We start from the raw sequence: 7,452 nt of genomic DNA, 5'->3' as shown, positions 1-7,452 counted from the left end.
ATACTACAGAATAATCTAGGCCACTCGCGATTCCTGAGGCGCGGACGGTGGACACCCAAAGAGAAGGAACCATTACAAGATCATAGCTCCAGTCATCCCCCAAAGACCCTGCCAGGTATTGGAGAACCTGACGTCCATAGCAGCCATGTAGCGACAGTGCTTGTCCTTCTCCCTGACACAGCGATGCACCACCTCCGGCGGGGCCGGCTCCCTCCACACCGAAAGTGGCCCACGGGAACGCCAGCAAAGGAGCTCAGGGTCGACGACGGGACCCGGGTTCCTCACCAAGCGGCGAGCCCCTGAAGGTAGCACCTCCCAGTGCCAGCCCGACGGAGCCCAGTCCCGGACATGGGTCCTCTGAAGCAGGATGCCGCAAAAGTAACAATTTTTAAATGATTGGATTGTGATTTCTTATATGCAAATTCTAAATTTCTATAACTAAAATTATAAGAAACTAAAAACTAACATTTTTATAACATTTCTAACATTTCGGTAACAATTTGAAATTAATCTGATTCATCTAGCTAAAACTAACATTTCTAAAATTTCTAACATTTCTATTACATTTCTATATACTATTTGACATTAATCTAATCTAATTAATTAATTCATCTAAAACATTTGTATAAAAAACAGGAAAAATAGAAAAAACTAAAAACTAAAAACAGAATCGTGTGTATGTGGTGTGTGTGTGTGTGTGTGTGTGTGTGTGCGTGTGTGTGTGTGTGTGTGTGTGTGTGTGTGTCTGTGTCTATGTGTGTGTGCGCGCGCGCGCGTGCGCGTGTGCACCTACGGCGCCGGCGGTGCGGCAGCTTCGATTGGAGGGAGGAGAGGGGCCGGGGAGAGGGGCTCACAGCGCGGGCAAGGTGACAGCGACGGCGAGGTGAGGGGACGACGAGGCAGAGGGGACGGTGACGGACGGGGATGGGGATGGCGACGAGGGGCGACGGCAACGGACGGCGTTGGGGACGGCAACGGGGGCGGCGACGAGGGACGGCGGCGACGCGGCAGAGGAGAAGAAGTAGAGGGAGAACAAAATTGATGAAATTCGTAAGTGCTGCTTATATAGAAGGCACCTTTAGTACTGGTTGGAGCCACCGCCCGAAACTAAAGGGCTGTTTTGGTCAGGCGAAGCGGCGGGAAGCGCACCCCCTTTAGTACCGGGTGGTGGCTCCAACCGGTACTAAAGACCCCCTCCCCTTTAGTACCGGTTGGAGCCACCACCCGGTACTAAAGGGGGTGCGCTGGCGCAGGTGCGGTGCGGGCAAGTTTAGTCCCACCTCGCTAGCCGAGGGGCGCCCGCACCTGTTTAAAAGCCCCGGCGCGGCTGCTCTCTGGAACTCCTCTCTATAGCAGGCTTCTGGGCCTAACTCTGCCGCTCTGCCCTGTGGGCCTACTGGTCCTTGCGGGCCTGCATCCTGGCCCAATTACAGGTTGGGTTACTAGTCATATGCAGGGCGCTGTGGCCCACTAGGTGGGCTTTTCTATTTAGTTTTTGTCTCAAAAAAATTTAGTTTTTTTCTTTTCTACTTTATTTATTTTCATTTATGTATTTCTGTATATTCTTTCTTTAGGTACAAAAATTTACAAACTTTCTATTAGTGCCAGTAGTTTTCAAATTTGAATAGTTTAAACTTGAATTATTTGATGAACTAATTTGTAGATGAAGTGCATAGTTTTTGCACATAAAATTTCTTCGTGTTTCAAATGCCAAACACATAAGTACCCTAACTATTACAAAGATTCCCTCCGGTTTGTTCGAAGCGGCACTTTCCAGATATATAAGTCCGGAAAGTCACTACAGAAGAAAGTGATGACGGTGAAGCCTATCATATCCCAGAGTGGGATCTTTGGGTGTGAAACTTTTTCTTCGCGTGTGTCCCTTTGCGCCGTAACCATGGACAATCTTCATCATTTAACTGGATGCTCGGATCAACATTCACTGTGAATGGAGCAATTTCATCAAACTTTTCATAATCTTCTGACATGCCTGTCTTGTCATCCACTCCCATGATGTTTCTTTCCCCTGAAAGAACTATGTGGCGCTTTGGCTCATCGTATGATGCATTCTCTTCCTTTATCTTTTATATTTCTTGGCCTGGTAGACATGTCTTTCACATAGAAAACCTGCGCCACATCATTGGCTAGGACGAATGGTTCATCTGCATACGCAAGATTGTTGAGATCCACTATTGTCATTCCGTACTGCGGGTCTTCCGTTACCCCGCCTCGTGCCATATTGACCCATTTGCACCGAAACAAAGGGACCTTCAAACCACCTCCATAGTTAAGTTCCCATATGTCCTCTACGTAACCATAATATGTTTCCTTTCCCGTGTTGGTTGTTGCATCAAAGCGGACACCACTGTTTTGGTTGATGCTCTTCTTATCTTGGGCGATCGTGTAAAATGTATTCCCATATATCTCGTACTCTTTGAAAGTCATTATATTCGAAGATGGTAACTGGGACAACAAGTACAGGTCATCTTCAATATCGCCATCATGCATGGCACGTGTCTGCAACCAACCGGCGAAAGTCCCCGTTTGTTCACGTGTAATCCATTCGTCAGACTGCTCCGGGTGTTTAGAGTGTAGAAAATTCTTGTGTTCCTCCATATACGGAGCCACCAAGGTGGAATTTTGTAGAACTGTGTAGTGTGCTTTAGTGAGAGAATGCCCATCCATACATATTATTTGATCCCCTCCTAGCGTGCCTTTTCCATCTAGTCTGCCCTTATGCCGCGATTCAGGAAGACCAATCGGCTTAAGGTCAGGAATAAAGTCAATACAAAACTCAATGACCTCCTCATTTTCGTGGCCCTTCGAGATGTTTCCTTATGGCCTAGCACGGTTATGAACATATTTCTTCAAGACTCCCATGGACCTCTCAAAGGGGAACATATTGTGTAGAAATACATGACCCAAAACGTTAATCTCTTCGCATAGGTGAACCAGGACGTGCGTCATGATGTTGAAGAAGGATGGTGGGAACACCAACTCGAAAATGACAAGACATTGCACCAAATCATTCTGTAACCTTGGTATGATTTCTGGATCGATTACCTTCTGAGAGATTGCATTGAGGAATGCACATAGCTTCACAATGGCTAATCGAACGTTTTCCGGTAGAAGCCCCCTCAATGCAACCGGAAGCAGTTGCGTCATAATCACGTGGCAGTCATGAAAGTTTAGGTTCTAAAACTTTTTCTCTGCCATATTTATTATTCCCTTTATATTCGACGAGAAGCCAAACGATACCTTCATACTGAGCAGGCATTCAAAGAAGGTTTCCTTCTCTTGTTTGGTAAGAGCGTAGCTGGCATGACCCTGATGTATGCCTTGTTTTCCGTGCATACGTTGCTGGTCCTCCCGTGCCTCCGGTGTATCTTTTGTCTTTTCATACACGCCCAAGAAGCCAAGCAGGGTCACAAAAAGATTCTTCGTCACGTGCATCACGTCGATTGCGGAGCGGACCTCTAGGTATTTCCTATAGGGCAGGTCCCAAAATATAGGTTTCTTCTTCCACATGGGTGCGCGTCCATAAGCGTCCTTCGGAACAGGTTGTCCGCCAGGACCCTTTCCAAAGATTACCTTCAAATCCTTGACCATATCATGTACATCAGCACTAGTACGATGGTGAGGCTTCGTCCGGTGATCCGCCTCACCTTTGAAATGCTTGCCTTTCTTTCTTACGGGATGCCTGCTCGGAAGAAATCGATGATGTCCCAGGTACACATTCTTCCTACAACTATCCAAATATATATTGTCGATATCATCCAAATAGTGCATGCATCCGCGGTATCCCTTGTTTGCCTGTCCTGAAAGGTTACTGAGAATAGGCCAATCATTGATGGTCACGAATAACAACGCCTTTAGGTAAAATTCTTCATGTTTGTGCTCATCCCACACACGTACACCTTTTCCATTCCACAGCTATAATAGTTCTTCAACTAATGGCCTTAGGTACACATCAATGTCATTGCCGGGTTGCTTAGGGCCTTGGATGAGCACTGGCATCATAAACTTTAGCTTCATGCACAACCAAGGAGGAAGGTTATACAAACATAGTCACATGCCACGTGCTATGGTTGCTGCTCTGCTCCCCAAAAGGATTAATGCTATCTGCGCTTAGACCAAACCATACGTTCCTTGGGTCACCTGCAAACTCCTCCCTGTACTTTCTCTCGATTTTTCTCCACTGCGACCCATCAGCGGGTACTCTCAACTTTCCGTCTTTCTTACGGTCTTCTCTGTGCCATCGCATCGCCTTGGCATGCTCTTTGTTTTGGAACAAACGTTTCAACCGTGGTATTATAGGAGCATACCACATTACCTTGGCAGAAATATTCTTCCTGGGGTGCTCGCCCTCGACATCACCAGGGTCATCGCGGCTGATCTTATAGCGCAATGCACCGCATATCGAGCACGCGTTCAAATCCTCGTACTCACCGCGGTAGAGGATGCAGTCATTAGGGCATGCATGTATCTTCTGCATCTCTAACCCTAGAGGGCAGACAACCTTATTTGCTTCGTACGTACTCTCGGGCAATTAGTTGTCCTTTGGAAGCATATTCTTTATCATTACCAGCAACTTTCCAAATCCCTTGTCAGATACACCATTCTCTGCCTTCCATTGCAGCAATTCCAGTGTGCTGCCCACCTTTTTCTTGTCACCTTCGCAATTCGGGTACAACAATTTCTTCTGATCCTCTAACATGCGCTGCAACTTCTTCTTCTCCTTTTCACTTGCGTAGTTTCCCTTTGCATCGGCAATGGCCCAATCTAGATCATCAGCGGGCTCATCTGATACCTCTTCTTCAGCTTCTTCCTGCATTGCCAGCTCAGCTTCTTCCCCCATTGTTGTATCATCGTATTCAGTGAATCCATGGCCAGGATAGCTATCATCGTCCTCTTCTTCTTCATTGTCTTCCATCATAACCCCTCTTTCTCCGTGCTTGGTCCAAACATTATAGTGGGGCATGAAACCGGACTCAAACAGGTGGACGTGAATGGTTCTTGAGTTAGAGTAATTGTAATCATTCTTATAGCCAGCACATGGACAAGGCATAAAATCATCCGCCCGCTTGTTTGCCTGAGCCGCAATTAGAAAAGTATGCACGCCATCAACGAACTGGGGAGAGCATCGGTCATCGTACATCCATTGCCAGCGCATCTTCATTACACACCACCGAATAGACCAAATTAATACAAGTTCATACATAAAGTTCATACAACACTTAAATGCAACATACAAATAACTCTCTAGCTAAAGCATTTAAATGCAACAACAAATGTGATCAAGATTGCAACTAAGGTAACAATTGATCCAACAGCATAATGATACCAAGTCTCACTATCAATGGCATATTTTCTAATCTTTCTAATCTTCAACCGCATTTTCTCCATCTTGATCTTGTGATCATCGACGACATCGGCAACATGCAACTCCAATTCCATCTTCTCCCCCTCAATTCTTTTCAATTTTTCTTTCAAATACTCATTTTCTCTTTCAACTAAATTTAACCTCTCGACAATATGGTCGGTTGGAATTTCCGGTTCACATACCTCCTAAATAAAAATATCTATGTCAACTTGATGGGCATAATTTGTCATAAACACGAAATGCAACAAACAGTTTTAAAAGAGAATATACCACATCCGAATCATAACACGAACGAGGGCCGACGGGACGGATATCAAAACCATGGCACTATGTATAACAAACAACGTACATGTAAGATAATTATACAAGTAACTATATATCTAAATCACACAAACATGATTTTTTATATAAAAAAGATAAGAACAAGAGGCTCACCACAAGGAGGTGCCGGCGACGGGTTGGTGCGGACGATCGACGGTGGTTACGACGGATACGAGAAGGCACTAAATAAACCACACCTACATATGCAAACTAAGAGTTATTTTAAGCTCAAATTGGATATAAATCAAATAAACTACCACATATAATTCCTCCCAAATTACTAAAACCCACAAATTAATCACTATATAAAGCATTGCAAGAGCTAATCTAGCAATGAGAGATGAAAGGACAAAGTTGCTAACCTTTGTCATCACTTGAATGGATGGGGGCCTTCAAATCTTGACAAAATTTGGGCAAAATGTGTGATAAGCTCGAGGGGAAGAGAGGAAGAACAGAGAGGAGAGGGAAAAGTGGGAAGAACAGAGCGAGCTGGACGAAGGGTTTATATGTAGGAAGACCTGTAGAACCGGTTCGTGGCACGAACCGGTACTAAAGGTGCTGGACGGGCCCCAGTCTGACAACATCCTGCCACCACGCTCTTTAGTACTAGTTCGTGGCACGAACCGGTGCTAAAGATTCACCACGAACCGGTACCACTGAAAGCGGCCCGCTTAGCCGTTGGAACCGGCACTAATGGTCACATTAGTGCCATCTCAATTTCAAACCGGGAGTAATGAGCTGCACATTAGACCCTTTTTCTACTAGTGAAAACAGGAGGTTTACATGGAGCAATGAGGAAAATAACCCGACCATGTCCAAACTTGATGGTTTCTTCTGCAATGAGGATTGGGATATCACCTTTGACAAGCACATCCTGCATGCCTTATCTTCATCACTCTCTGACCATTTCCCACTTCTCCTGGCCAATGATGATGGCCCTCGGCGACCACGGAGTTTCCGCTTTGAGAACTTCTGGACCAACATGCCAGGCTTCCAGCAAGTCATCCTAGAGGCGTGGAACGAGCCCTCCCAGCACCGCGATCCTTTCCTAAGGTTATTCCACAAGTTGAAGAAGACTAGTCAGAAACTGCGAGTTTGGAGCAGAACCCTTTTCTCCAATGCCAAGGTCCAACTGCATATGGCCTTGGAGATCATCCTTCGCCTTGATGATGCCCAAGATGTGCGGATTATTAGTCCCGAGGAGGCGGATCTTCAGAAAAGACTTAAGAGGAGAGTGGTGGGGCTTGCAGTGCTAGAGAGAGCTAGGAAGAGGCAAAGCTCTTGGATCACCTACATCAAAGAGGGTGATGCGAATACCCGGTACTTCCATCTTAGTATTAATGGTCGGAGACAGAAAAATCTAATTCACTGACTCAAACAGGGCAATGGCTGGGTGACGAATCATGACCACAAGAATAATATTGTCCACTCGCATTTCTCTGAGATCATGAAGAGGGGTGCCCCGCGCCCAATGACCATCAACTGGGCAGCCATTCCCCATGCTGACCATGATCTATCCATGCTTGGAGATGCAATTACTGAAGTGGAAGTGAAGGCTGCAATCTTTTCTCTCCCAACTGACAAAGCACCGAGCCCGGATGGTTTTACAGGAAAATTCTTCAAAAGTTGTTGGGAGATTATTAAAAATGACATCTTGCTCGTGATCAATAGCTTCTCCAATCTTCAAACTAGAAATTTTCACTGGCTCAACTCGGCGAATATTACTCTCGTTCCCAAGAAGGATGGAG

Source organism: Triticum dicoccoides, chromosome 7B (assembly GCF_002162155.2).
Source record: "Triticum dicoccoides isolate Atlit2015 ecotype Zavitan chromosome 7B, WEW_v2.0, whole genome shotgun sequence".
Classification (NCBI taxonomy): domain Eukaryota; kingdom Viridiplantae; phylum Streptophyta; class Magnoliopsida; order Poales; family Poaceae; genus Triticum; species Triticum dicoccoides.
Note: the sequence above shows the minus strand (reverse complement) of the source record.